Below are 15433 nucleotides of genomic sequence, written 5' to 3' on the forward strand. Positions count from 1 at the left end.
AAAATGAAACCAAGATTCCCTGTCTGTTCCTAAGCTGTCAAGCCCTCATTCTTCTCAGTAAGGCCATACTTGAGTTTGTCAATTTTGGATTGCCTGGTGGTATCTAGGTTTTGGTGATCAGGTCCTGTGGTTGGTGTGGGAGTGGTGAAGTAACTGACTGATTCATGGACATTCCAAAAACTTGAGGAGTCGGGTCCTTCTCCCATTTCCCTACATATTGGTTGGGCCCTACACCTGCTGCATTTTGTCCATGGGCCTAGCACTAATATTAAAAGGTCAAAATATCTGCATAATGAACCTGATGCTCTGAAGGGATGAGAGACACTAAACAAATAACCACACTACTCTTCGGTTATAAATCAACACCTGCTATAAGGTAAGGGTATCTGGTCTATCTGGTGACTTTGCCCAACCAGATACGTGACCCTCACGGGCCCTTTAGAATTGTTCATTCAATATGAACTCATAAACAGTTCAACTCATGGCTAAGAGAGGACAAGAGTTATAGAGTAACTCCAAATTATGCAATGTAGTCTCTTTCAGCAGAAGGAGGAGACGTGAGTCCAAGTTTTAACTGATACATAATCAAAAAGTTGAGAGTTTGCTGAATGTGGACTACTGACCTTTTTCTTTTTATGGATTATGTGTAAATGGCTCTTTTTACCACATGCTCTGTGAGGAGACACTGAGCTCATAAATGTTTAGAGACTTCATTTCCTGGATTATATTTTTTTAAAGAATTTATTTATTTACTTATTTTATTTATTTATCGAGAGAGATAGATAGATAGATAGAGAGAGAGAGAGAGAGGCAGAGACATAGGTAGAGGGAGATGCAGGCTCCATGCAGGAAGCCTGATGGGGGACTCATTCCAGGACCTCAGTATCACACTCTGAGCCACAGGCAGACTCTCAACCACTGAGTCACCCGGATCTCCCCATTTCCTGGATTCTAATTGAAGTCTGAAGTGTCTATCCAGCTGTGTAAACACAAGGTAGAGAGAAGGACCACCACACCTCAGTTTTCCCCAGCCCTGTAGGATCTAAAGAAACACCAGGATGAGAACCCACTTGTCTTCCTTCCCCTAGTGGGCAAAATACGTCTCAAAACAGTTCCCAAGTAGAAAGATATCTTGTAAGTCAAGAAAAGTTAAATCCCAAAATGAAACAAACAGTAGGAGTAAGGAGAGCACATTTTCTCTTGCCAACACAATGTTTTAAAAAATTTAGTTGGGACTTCCAAGCAGGCCTGCTGATACCACAGAGGCGAGTGAGGCATTCCACTTATGGGCAAATTGCCAAGTCTCAGTAATCATATAAATTATACACTTTATTTGCATACAATATTTTATTTTGTTTTGTTTTGCATACTATATTTTAAAAACTCAATATTATGCAAGAAATCAATGAGGGAAAATACATACAAATTTAAATAAAGACATGTTCACAGGATTAATTTTATGTATTCAGTCAAAAAAAAAAAGAGAAAAAGGTAGGGAAAATATAGGAAAGCTAGAGAATAATTCAAGGAGTTCCATCCTATGGTCAGTTCATCTGACTATAGGCGTCTGAACAAAGAAGAGACAAAATGATAGAAATAATTCAAGAAAATTTCCCAGGACTGAAGAGCAACAGTCTCTAGAATGATAGGCGAATACACTGCCAATACACTGTCCAATACACATTTCATGATTGGGTTGTTTGTTTCTTTGGTGTTGAGTTTAATAAGTTCTTTATAGATCTTGGAAACTAGCCCTTTATCTGATATGTCATTTGCAAATATCTTCTCCCATTCTGTAGGTTGTCTTTTAGTTTTGTTGACTGTATCCTTTGCTGTGCAAAAGCTTCTTATCTTGATGAAGTCCCAATAGTTCATTTTTGCTTTTGTTTCTTTTGCCTTTGTGGATGTATCTTGCAAGAAGTTACTGTGGCCAAGTTCAAAAAGGGTGTTGCCTGTGTTCTCTTCTATGATTTTGATGGAATCTTGTCTCACATTTAGATCTCTCATCCATTTTGAGTTTATCTTTGTGTATGGTGAAAGAGAGTGGTCCAGTTTCATTCTTCTGCATGTGGATGTCCAATTTTCCCAGCACCATTTATTGAAGAGACTGTCTTTCTTCCAATGGATAGTCTTTCCTCCTTTATCGAATATTAGATGACCATACATTTCAGGGTCCACTTCTGGGTTCTCTATTCTGTTCCATTGATCTATGTGTCTGTTTTTGTGCCAGTACCACACTGTCTTGATGACCACAGCTTTGTAGTACAACCTGAAATCTGGCATTGTGATGCCCCCAGCTATGGTTTTCTTTTTTAAAATTCCCCTGGCTATTCGGGGTCTTTTCTGATTCCACACAAATCTTAAAATAATTTGTTCTATCTCTCTGAAGAAAGTCCATGGTATTTTGATAGGGATTGCATTAAACGTGTAAATTGCCCTGGGTAACATTGACATTTTCACAATATTAATTCTGCCAATCCATGAGCATGGAATATTTTTCTATCTCTTTGTGTCTTCCTCAATTTCTTTCAGAAGTGTGCTATAGTTTTTAGGGTATAGATCCTTCACCTCTTTGGTTAGGTTTATTCCTAGGTATCTTATGCTTTTGGGTGCAATTGTAAATGGGTTTGACTCCTTAATTTCTCTTTCTTCAGTCTCATTGTTAGTGTATAGAAATGCCATTGATTTCTGGGCATTGATTTTGTATCCTGCCACGCTACCAAATTGCTGTATAAGTTCTAGCAATCTTGGGGTGGAGGCTTTTGGGTTTTCTATGTAGAGTATCATGTCATTGGCGAAGAGGGGGAGTTTGGCTTCTTCTTTGCCAATTTGAATGCCTTTAATGTCTTTTTGTTGTCTGATTGCTGAGGCGAGGACTTCCAGAACTATGTTGAACAGCAGTGGTGAGAGTGGACATCCCTGTCTTGTTCCTGATCTTAGGGGAAGGCTCCCAGTGCTTCCCCATTGAGAATGATATTTGCTGTGGGCTTTTCGTAAATGGCTTTTAAGATATCAAGGAAAGTTCCCTCTATCCCAACACTCTGAAGTGCTTTGATCAGAATGGATGCTGTATTTTGTCAAATGCTTTCTCTGCATCTAATGAGAGGATCATATGGTTCTTGGTTTTTCTCTTGCTGATATGATGAATCACACTGATTGTTTTATGAGCGTTGAACCAGCCTTGTGTCCCGGGGATAAATCCTACTTGGTCATGGTGAATAATTTTCTTAATGTGTTGTTGGATCCTATTGGCTAGTTTCTTGTTGAGAATTTTTTCATCCATGTTCATCAGGGATGTTGGTCTGTAATTCTCCTTTTTGGTGGGGTCTTTGTGTGGTTTTCGAATTAAGGTGATGCTGGCCTCATAGAACGAATTTGGAAGTACTCCATCTCTTTCTATCTTTCCAGACAGCTTTAGTAGAATAGGTATGATTTCTTCTTTAAACATTTGATAGAATTCCCCTGGGAAGCCATCTGGCCCTGGACTCTTGTGTCTTGGGAGGTTTTTGATGACTGCTTCAATTTCCTCCCTGGTTATTGGCCTGTTCAGGTTTTCTATTTCTTCCTGTTCCAGAGTGGTAGTTTGTGGCTTTCCAGGAATGCGTCCATTTCTTCTAGATTTCCTAATTTATTGGCGTATAGCTGTTCATAATATGTTTTTAAAATCGTTTGTATTTCCTTGGTGTTGGTAGTGATCTCTCCTTTCTCATTCATGATTTTATTAATTTGAGTCTTCTCTCTCTTCTTTTTAATAAGGCTGGTAAATGGTTTATCTATCTTATTAATTCTTTCAAAGAACCAACTCCTGGTTTTGTAGGTCTGTTCCACAGTTCTTCTGGTCTCAATTTCGTTGAGTTCTGCTCGAATGTTAATAACTCTTTCTTCTACTGGGTGTATGATCTATCTGCTGTTTTTTTCTCTAGCTCCTTTATGTGTAAGGTTAGCTTTTGTATTTGAGTTCTTTCCAGTTTTTGAATGGATGCTTGTATTGCAATGTATTTCCCCCTTAGGACTGCTTTTGCTGCATCCCAAAGATTTTGAACGGTTGTATCTTCGTTCTCATTAGTTTCCATGAATCTTTTTAATTCTTCCTTAATTTCCTGGTTGACCTTTTCATCTTTTAGCAGGATGGTCCTTAACCTCCACGTGTTTGAAGTCCTTCCAAACTTCTTGTTGTGATTTAGTTCTAATTTCAAGGCATTATGGTCTGAGAATATGCAGGGGACGATCCCAATCTTTTGGTATCAGTTCAGACTCGATTTGTGACCCAGTATGTGGTCTATTCTGGAGAAAGTTCCATGTGCACTTGAGAAGAATGTGTATTCAGTTGCATTTGGATGTAAAGTTCTGTAGATATCTGTGAAATCCATCTGGTCCAGTGTATCATTTAAAGCTCTCGTTTCATTGGAGATGTTGTGCTTAGAAGACCTATCGAGGGTAGAAAGAGCTAGATTGAAGTCACCAAGCATAAGTGTAGTATTATCTAAGTACTTCTTCACTTTGGTTATTAATTGATTTAAATATTTGGGAGATCCCACATTCAGGGCATATATATTGAGGATTGTTAAGTCCTCTCATTGGATAGATCCTTTAAGTATGAGATAGTGTCCCTCTTCATCTCTCACTACAGTCTTCAGGGTAAATTTTAGTTTATCTGATATAAGCATGGCTACCTCTGCTTTCTTTTGAGAACCATTTGAATGGTGAATGTTTCTCCAACCTTTTATTTTCAGGTTGTAGGTGTCCTTCTGTCTAAAATGAGTCTCTTGTAGACAGCAAATAGATGGGTCCTGCTTTTTTATCCAGTCTGAAACCCTGCGCCTTTTGATGGGATCATTAAGCCCATTCACGTTCAGAGTTATAATTGAGAGATACGAGTTTAGTGTCATCATGATATCTATTCAGTCCTTGTTTTTGTGGATTGTTCCACTGAACTTCTTCTTAAAGGGGAATTTTAAGAGTCCCCCTTAAAATTTCTTGCAGAGCTGGTTTGGAGGTGACATATTCTTTCAGTTCCTGCCTGTCTTGGAAGCTCTTTATCTCTCCTTCCATTTTGAATGAGAGCCTTGCTGGATAAAGTATTCTTGGTTGCATGTTCTTCTCATTTAGGACCCTGAATATATCCTGCCAGCCCTTTCTGGCCTGCCAGGTCTCTGTGGAGAGGTCTGCTGTTACCCTAATACTCCTCCCCATAAAGTTCAGGGATTTCTTGTCTCTTGCTGCTTTAAGGATCTTCTCTTTATCTTTGGAATTCGCAAGCTTCACTATTAGATGTCGAGGTGTTGAACGGTTTTTATTGATTTTAGGGGGGGATCTCTCTATTTCCTGGATCTGAATGCCTGTTTCCCTTCCCAGATTAGGAAAGTTTTCAGCTAGGATTTTTTCAAATACATATTCTGGCCCTCTGTCCCTTTTGGCGCCCTCGGGAACCCCAATTAAACGTAGGTTTTTCTTCCTCAGGCTGTCGTTTATTTCCCTTAAATCTGTCTTCATGGTCTTTTAATTGTCTGTCTCTTTTTTCCTGATTTTCCCCTCTTTGCCATCAACTTGTCTTCTATGTCACTCACTCGTTCTTCCACCTCATTAACCCTCGTCGTTAGGACTTCTAGTTTGGATTGCATCTCATCAATTGATTTTTAATTTCTGCCTGATTGGATCTAAATTCTGCAGTCATGAAGTCTCTTGAGTCCTTTATGCTTTCTTCTAGAGCCACCAGTAGCTGTATAATAGTACTTCTGAATTGGCTTTCTGACATTGAATTGTAATCCAGATTTTGTAACTCTGTGGGAGAGAGGACTGTTTCTGACTCTTTCTTTTGAGGTGAGGTTTTCCTTCTAGTCATTTTGCTCAGTGCAGAGTGGCCAAAAACAAGTTGTATTGGGAAAAGGAGAAAAAGAGAGAGAGAAAGAAGGAAAGAAAAGAGAAAAAGAAAAAAGAAAAAAGGAGAAGAAAAAGAGAAAGAGAAAGAAAGGAAGAAAGAAAGAAAGAAAGAAAGAAAGAAAGAAAGAAAAAGAAAGAAAGAAAAAGGGGGGGTGGGGAAGCAAACAGAAATAAAAAAAAAAAAAACACGGGGGAGTATCCTCTGATTCTGTATATAAGTCACTTGACTTCCCCTGGAACTGGTCCGTCTAGCTGGTCTTCTGGGGAAGGGCCTGTTCTGCTGATTTTCAGGTGTTAGCACTTGGGGGAGCTGCTCTGCCCCCTGCCTGGTGTAGGGCTCAGTGGGGGTTGTTTACCCCGTGAGGCCCCAGGAGGAACAACCCCAGTGGCGGGGCCATCTCTGGAGCCCTGGCTTCAGCCCCGCAGGAACTCCGGGGCTCTCCGTCTGCAGGGCCTGGAGGCTCCGGGGCGGGGCAGCTGATCTGCTCCGCTGGGGCAGGAGCATCCTCGCTGTCCTGGGCCCTCCCGGTCTCTGCCTGTCGCGGGGGGAGGCCGGATCCTGGGCTGTGTCCCGGCGCCCTGTGCTCCAGGGCCTGCGCTGTTGGATTCGCGCTCCCGCCCCGCAGCCCCCTCCGCGGAGCCGCAGCCCGAGCCCCTCCGAGCTGCTCTGGGTCCCGCCGTGCACGCTGCAGCCCTTAGGGAGCTCGGCACACTCTTCCCGGGGCGCAGGTGCCTGTTAGTGTCCCCGGGAGCCCGAGGGCATCCCCGCCCTCCTGGGTCCTGCTCTAACTCCCTACGGGCCCCTTTCCGCCTGGGAAGGTTGTTGCAGCTCCTGCTGCTCCGGGGCGGGGCTCTCCTGTCCTGGGGACACTCGCCCTGGCCGGGCTGAGGCTCCTCGCGGGGCCCCTCCCCCTTGGAGGCCTTTTGTTTCTTTATTTCTTTTTCCCCGTCTTCCTACCTTGATAGAAGCGAGAACTCTTCTCACTGTAGCATTCCAGCTGGTCTCTCTTTAAATCTCAGGCCGAATTCGTAGAAGGTTATCTAGGTAATTTGGTGGGGACAGGTGATTTGGAGACCCCACCTCTTCCGCCATCTTCTGCATTCCGCATACATTTATTTTAAATGTTTTTTTTAATTTTTTTATTTATGATAGTCACACACAGAGAGAGAGAGACAGGCAGAGACACAGGCAGAGGGAGAAGCAGGCTCCATGCACCGAAAGCCCGACGTGGGATCCCGGGTCTCCAGGATCGCGCCCTGCACCAAAGGCAGGCGCCAAACCGCTGCGCCACCCAGGGATCCCGCCGCATACATTTATTTTAAATAGATAAAATCAGAAATGCAGTTCCTCAGCTACACCGGCCACATTTAATGTGCACAATAGCCTCATGTGGCTGGAAGCAACCATATTGGACAACACAGAGAATATTTGCATCATTGCAGAAAGTCTTTTGGACAGCTCTGCCTAGCATAATGAATGACAGCATGTCCATGAAGGCTCATCGTCTTGAACTTTCAGAACACCAAGGACAAAAACAAGATCACAAATGCTTGCAGAGAGAGTGAGGAGAGCAAGACACAGGTCCATGCAAGGAATCAGAGGGCACTGATCTTCTCAGCAGTGATACTAGATACAAGTCTCTATGTCTTCAAGTTTACAGAGAAAATTCCACCCCACCTAGAAATCTGTGCTCAAATCATCCATCAAGTAAGAAGGCAGAGCAAAGATATATTCAGACATGCACATTCTCAGGAAAAATTTATTCCTCTGCATCATTCTTCTGAAAACAACAGGAAGAAGATCTTTACCAAAATGAGGGAGAACATCAGAAAGAAATCAGGAAGAGTGAGGCACCACTAGGTTGTTTTTTTTTTAAACCACTGTAGTTAGTACTGTACAACACTCTAAAGCATGTACATCTATACATTTGATTTTTAAAAATAAATTTTTGGAAGCCTCAGACCAGGTATCAGCTCCTCTCAACCCTCTTTGGTGACAAGTGTTCCTTCTCTGTGCTCTCAAAGCAGCATGCCTGACCTTCCACTATATTGAAACTGTCTATTCATGGGTCTGAATTTTCCCCACCAATGGGGCCCATTTGGACCTGATCTGGAGCACTAAGTAGGAAATGTTTGTGGATCTAGATAAAAGTCAGACTAAGAACCTTCCTGTTGACCTCTAGGGTGGTTGAGGTTCAAATGAATCTTAGATAGCGGGTGTTGAGAAATGCCCAAGTGACAAGATCATAGACCTACTAGTGGAGTCCGTGTACTGTTTCCAATCTTTGTTTCACAAACAGCCACCAAATAATTTACTAAAGGCCTAATGTGTGCTCAGCTCTGTGTAGGCTCTGAGAGGACAGCTGTGAGGCCAACATTAGTCACAAAGCCATTCCTTTCCTTTGGGGGCCTATGGGCTCCAGCCTAGCAGCGGGACTAATGAGCTTGTCTGAAAGCAGCTCAGGATAGTGAGTGAGTGCTGGAGAGGGCTCCATCTCTTCTGCTCTCTCACCTTGAGCCAATCACTAACCACTCTGTGCCTCAGGTTCTTCAGAGGCCAGTATGGTAAGTGAGAAACCTATAAAATTAAAACCTTTGACCTGAACAGTGAGATCTTTCCAGCTTTCTGATTCCACCATTTCATCTTTGTTAATCAACTCTGTTGTAGTTCCAACTGCAGCATGAGAGACACACTGCTTTTGAAAACAGATGCCCAAAGAAAATGTAACTTCTAAGCTTTTCTTTTCTTTTCTTTTGTTCAGTTAAAAATTTTTTGTTTATAAAGATTATTTTATTTATTATTTATTGAAGTTCAATTTGCCAACGTATAGTATAACACCCAGTGCTCATCCATCAAGTGCCCTCCTCAGTGCTTGTCACCCAGTTACCCCAGCCCCCCCTCCCACCTCCCCTTCCACAACTCTTTGTTCATTTCCCAGAGTTAGGAGTGTCTCACAGAGACTAATGGGGATGATGTCTCTCTCTCTCTCTAAGTTTTCCCACTCAGTTCCCCTCCTTTCCCTTCTAATCCCTTTCACTATTTCTTATATTCCCTGTATAAGTGAAACCATATAATTGTCCTTCTTCTACTGACTTACCTCACTCAGCATAATACCCTCCACTACCACCCATGTCAAAGCAAATAGTGGGTATCTGTCCTTTCTCATGCATATATAGACCAGGTCTTCTTTATCCATTCATCTGTCGAAGGACATCATGGCTCTTTCCACAGTTTGGCTATTGTGGACATTGCTGCTATCTGTATCTTTGGGGTAAATACCGTAGTGCAATTGTTGGATTGTAGGGCAGGTCTATTTTTAACTCTTTGAGGAATCTCCACACTGTTTTCCAGAGTGGCTGTACCAGTTTGCATTCCCACCAACAGTGCATGAGGGTTCCTCCTTCCCCACATCCTCTGCAACATTTGTTGTTTTCTGTCTTGTTAATTTTCCCCATTCTCACTGGTGTGAGGTGGTATCTCATTGTGGTTCTTATTTGTATTTCTCTAATGGCAAGCGATGCAGAGCATTTTTTCATGTGCTTGTTGGCCATGTGTATGTCCTCCTCGGTGAAATTTCTGTTCATGTCTTCTGCCCATTTCATGATTGGATTGTTTCTTGGGTGTTGAGTTTAATAAGTTCTTTATAGATCTTGCATACTAGCCCTTTATCTGATATACAGCTTTAGCTTTTCATCTTTCACATCATCATCCCCATTAGAGCTTTCTTGGGGTGACACCTGGGAGGGAGATTTTCTTGTTACCACTTACAACTTCTTGGTCTGACTTATGTAGAGCTTTTCTGAGTTCAGTTTTTCTGATCCTATCCCCATTTATCTTTCCCTGTGCCAGCCAGAATGAGCTTAGGATGTTTGTGGGTGAGATTTCTGGGCTGGGAAAGTGGGCCTCAGATCCTGTCTCTGTCCTGGACCTTACAAGTGACACCTGTGGCCTGCCCTGGTTCAACACAGGGTCCTTGATGGTCTGTGGCTGTGTCCATGATTCTATCAATCCTGGGAGTTGACTCTGTTGATATGGGCCCTTCTCAATGGTACCTTCCACCCAGTCTCACTCTCCACCCAGCTTTGAAGACAGTGCATGTTCACTGCTGTGGGTCCTTTAGCCCTATGCGGCATGTGCAGGCCCATTGTTATCCTCCCTGCATCACAGATGGGGAAACTGAGGTCCTTAGGGTTAAATAACTAGGTCCCCTGGCTCTTTTTGGCGCAGGTGGCTAAAACGAATCCAGGGAGAGTTTGCCCTTGATCCAGCACAGCCTAGTGGCTGCAGTAATCTTCAGCCTCCCAACAGAACAACTGCTGGGACTTTACTCCTTTGCTTATGTGCACACATATCCCACACATACGCACACACACATTCCAGTATACAACTCCTGAGTATACATGCCCCTGTGTATACACATTCTATACACAGAAGCATATACCTAAAAACACATACCCCTGTGTAGCCACCAGAACACACACACACAGACACACACACACACACACACACACCTGTACAGTCACTTGAACACACATACACCACACTCACACACCACCACCACCTCCCTCCCTGCCCAGGAAGTCTAGCCAACAGTCAAGCTCCGGACAATCTGCTGAGTTCTCTGCTGTGGCATCCAAGATGACCCAATTCCTCTATCTCTGTATTAATTATTGCCTTGCAACAAATTACTCTAGAACACAGTAGCATAAAACAATGATTTTATCATCTCAGAATCTTTGGGTAAGGAATTCAGAAGTGACTTGGCTGAGTGGTTCTAACCAGAGTCTCTCATGAGGCTGCAGCCAAGCTATTGCCTGGGGCTGCATTATCTGTATACTGGACAGAACTGGAAATGTATCAGAAGTGGTACACTTGTGGGCCTGGCAGGTTAATATTAACTGTGGCAGGAGGTCTCAGATGTGTAGCATGTGGCCAATTGACTACCTTCACAACACGGCAGCTGGCTTTCTCCAGTCTAGTGACCAAGAGGGGCAAGGTGGAAGAATCTTTGTCTCTTATGAATTGGCCACAGAGTCACATGCTGACATGACCTCAATATCCTCCTGGTTTCCCAGGTCAGCTCTGTCCATGGGATGGAAAATACATACCAGGAGACAGTAGGGTGCTCTTCAAAGCTAGCTATCCCTACAATCACAATGTTGCTCTACTGAGAGGCATGCTGAGGGCACAAAGCTTTGGTGTCAAGGAGACCCAACACTTTCAGGTTCTCAATATTCAATCCTTTCACTTCTTCCTTTGGCCCTGATCCATGGGACTCTAAGGGTCACCCCTGCTTAGACACCAACATTCCTTTCTCTTACCTCACCCACACCCCCACTGCTGCCTCCAGGATTCACAGGAAATGAAAGGTGATAGTTTCCAGTTTCCCACAACTGGCACCTCTCTTCTGGGTCCTATAAATCTGACTCTCCCGAAGTGAAAGAGGGATATTCAAATGATTTAATGTGGCATAACAACCACCCCAAAGGATTGGACAATCTTTTATTTTACCCATGAATCTGGGGTGGACTGGACTCAGCTGGTCAGCCCTTGTTTGGAGTCTCATGTGTTTGCAGACAGATTAGGGCTGAGGTCATCCTGAAGACTCTCTTCACAAGTCTCAGTTGGAGACACTTGAACAGCTGGGCCAGGAAACCCGTGGCTCCTCAGAAATTTCTGTGTTTCAAGATACATACAACAAAGAGGTATAGAGATAGAAAAGACAGATAAGTAGTAGGTAAATATGGATAGATGATAAAGAGATAGAGGCAGGTAAATAGATGATAGACAGAATCCTATATAATGACATGAGACTTACACTACCACACTTATAAAAACGGTTTGCATCTTCAAACAAGATTCTATGGTGAGGAAAATTCTTGGCCTACAGAAGTGAATATGGAAGTTTACACATGGATGTGAACTTCCAGCCCAATGAACAGTCACCTACTCTGCAGAAGCAGGTTTGTAACGGGAGGGAAGGGAAAACCCTGAATTAGCTAATTTTGACTTGACGTTTCCCTGGCCCTGCTTATCTTTGACCCCCAAAGATTGAAGCAGCTCTCATGCTAGCTTTTCATGCATCCTCAGCGCTGCACAGCCTGAACATGGCCAGATACACTGGGCAGAACTCTGTCACCAGAAAAGCAATTCTAAGAGAGGGCCGAGAGAGCCCACATGAATACAGTAGGAGTGTTTCCCTCCAATCACTGCAGTGCATTTCTGCCTCCAACACTGCCCATATCTAGTTGTGATGACTGTGAACTATACAACTGAAAACTCCCAGTTTTAAACCAGTCAAAAGGGAGTTATTTAAGAATAAATGAGATGGAACTGGAGGGTATTATGCTGAGTGAAGAAAGTCAATCGGAGAAGGACAAACAGTGTATGTTCTCATTCATTTGGGGAATATAAAAAATAGTGAAAGGGAATATAGGGAAGGGAGAAGAAATGTGTGGGAAATATCAGAAAGGGAGACAGAACATAAAGACTCCTAACTCTGGGAAACGAACTAGGGGTGATGGAAGGGGAGGAGGGCGGGGGGTGGGAGTGAATGGGTGACGGCACTGAGGGGGACACTTGACGGGATGAGCACTGGGTGTTATTCTGTATGTTGGTAAATTGAACACCAATAAAAAATTAATTTATTAAAAAAAAGAATAAATGAGAATTGCAATCCAGGACAAACAAGCTGCAGCAAAACCATAGCCAAATCTGAAGATCAAAAGGCAGGTATGCTTTTTTTTTTTTTCAGGAGAAAAAGGAAAGCTGGGAAGGCTGTTATAAACTGGAGTTCATTGGAGTAACCCCAGAGTTAGAAGTGTGGCAGCTTCTCATTTGCAGAGCTCTTGTGAGGAGAAAGGGTGGGGGGTTCTGGTGACAAGGAGAGCCCTTCTTCCTGCAGCTAGGATAGTAAAGTACCACAAGGACAAATCCCTGCAAGGTCAAATCCAGCTCTTCCTGGTGGGTCTGTGTGGAATGGTTGAGGGTGGCCCCTGCTGAAAACTCCTCATTCCATATCAGTGATACACATTATTCTCTATTGACAAAGACATTTCAAGAATAGAACTGGAGAGTATTATGCTGAATGAAGTAAGTCAATCGAAGGACAACCATATGGTTTCACTCATACGAGGAATATAAAAAATAGTGAAAGGGATTATAGAGGAAAGGAGAGAAAATGAGTGGGAAAAAATCAGAGAGGATGACAGAACATCCTGAGAGACTCCTACCTCTGGGAAACGAACAAGGGGTGATGGAAGGGGAAGCGGGCGGGGGGGTTGGGGTGACTGGGTGACAGGCACTGAGGGGGGCACTTGACAGAATGAGCACTGGGTGTTATACTATATGTTGGTAAATCGAACTCCAATAAGAAATATATGTATAAAAAAAGAATGGTGATTTATATTGTTCTTTGAAATTTCCTGAAGAACATCAGCCAAGACATCAGTACTTTCTAAGTTAAACCTCTGGGAGACATGTATGCAATTACTTTCTCAAATGGCAGATTGAAGCTGGACTTGACTAGGTTGGAGCCCAAATGTCCAGACCAACATGGCCCCCGAGGACTGAGGATAATACAGTTATGAAAGTAATAGGGGACATTGATTACGTGCTCACTGCATGCTCCATGGCTTGTGTGTCTTAAATACCTCCCACACACACCATCTACTTTCATCGTCATATCAGATAGTCACTGCCATTATTCCCCTATCTTACACAATCTGAGGCACTGAGTACTGAGGCAGGAAGGTGTTAATTAGTTTATGGTCCCACGTGTAAGTGTCTATAGAGGAGCAAGGTACTAGACTCCTGTCACTGGGCAGCACACTCATCCCCAAGCTTCTGGAAGTATTCACTCTTAGCTCATAGCTGCTTTACTCTCTGGAGAATCACCCTTGGCCAAACTGAATCCACTTCACCTAGGAGTTGGTGTCTCCTGGGGGTGGGAATGCAGTCACTGATGGGGTACAAAATGACAGCCCCTGCCTCAAAGTGATATTGATTCGGTAATACATTTCTGCCTCCAAAGCTCCCCATGAGATCAGGCTCCCCTGACCACAGCTTTGCTCAGCTTGTTGTCCCGCTCTACTCAGCTCGCCTCAATCCTTTCTCCTGAGAGCACTGTCTCAGGATACCATTTGCTTCAGAATCCCCAACTCTGGCTCTGCTTTTAGGGACCCAACCTGGAAAATGACAAAGCCCAAGCTAGTATGTGCACAGTGGCATTCAACTAAGGGGCATAAAGGTGCTGAAAAGTAGCCCAAGTCCTGCAGGCCAAGCTATGCAAAGGGGGCACCTTTTCCTCATTTACCCAAAGCCACTGAAATGTCTAGAACTGAGCTAGGATTCAAACCCTAGGAACTCCAGCCTCAGAGCTCCCCATCTCTCATCACTGTGTGGTACTGCCTCATTGTATTTAACAATACAAGTCAGACTATGGGGATGAGCAACGTAGGCCCAAGTTGCTTTTGTGACCTACTTCTCCCCCAAAAAATCACAATCTTCCAGAAGAGTCTGTTCCAGGAACTTTGTTCCTGACCCATCTCAGAGTAAAATACCGACCTATTTCATAATCCCCTGCAATTCCTCCAAAGAGAGTCTCCATCAATGTCAGGAAAGGGAGGCTAACACATTACTGCCATGTAACCATCAGAGCTCTCAATTTCCCCAACTGTCCCACAATGTCCTTATTACAGAAGAACCCTGCTTACAGACTGAGGTACATGTCCCCCTCTGTTGTCTCTTTACTTCAGTCTGGAACACTTCCTTAGTCTATCTCTGGCTTTTGTTTAAAAAAAAAAAAATCCAGCAAGACAAGTTGAAGATCTAATCGGCCTTATCAAGTGATTCATGAATTGGCACATCCTACCTGGCAAGTAGACAGATACTCCCAGGAGGTGTACAAAATGCAAGGTTTTATAGGAAGGAGGGTGGGGCAAGAAGTGCATAGAAGGAAAAGAAAGGATTAAGGCCAGGATCCCTTCTTTCTGGGGGGTGGACCTACAGGGTTTCTATCCTGTAGATGACTGACTACTGCCCATCAGGAAGTTTCAGGAGGACTCTTAAAAGTTCACCTTCCTGGGACAGGTGAAAATGTCATTAGTTATGATTGCTATGAGGTGGGGTTGGTGGGAAAGTGAATCTGTTCAGGCTTGTTTTTTTCTTTTTTGTTGCTTTCAGGACCTTTACTTTGTAGAAGATTACACACCAGTTACAGATTAGGAGTAGATATTCCTCAGCTTGGGTTTGTCTGATCTTTTTGGGAACCACTTTTCTTGTGCCCAAGATTACGTGTCCGAGAAACCACCAAGGAGCCGACACCAATGCAAACACAAGAGGGTTTATTTACAAGCTCGAGCTTGGGTCCAAGTATACCTGACACAGTGGAGCAGGGACTTGGACCCCGAGGTGGGTTCCAGCTTAGTTTTATGGGCTGGTCTAGGGGACCTCCAGAAGGGATGGAGGAATTTCTCAAGTTCTGTTTACATTCTGATATGGGGCTTTCAAGGGCATTAAGCTCTGTTCTCATTCTGATATGAGACTTTCTGC

This window comes from Vulpes lagopus, chromosome 3 (assembly GCF_018345385.1).
Source record: "Vulpes lagopus strain Blue_001 chromosome 3, ASM1834538v1, whole genome shotgun sequence".
NCBI classification, from domain to species: domain Eukaryota; kingdom Metazoa; phylum Chordata; class Mammalia; order Carnivora; family Canidae; genus Vulpes; species Vulpes lagopus.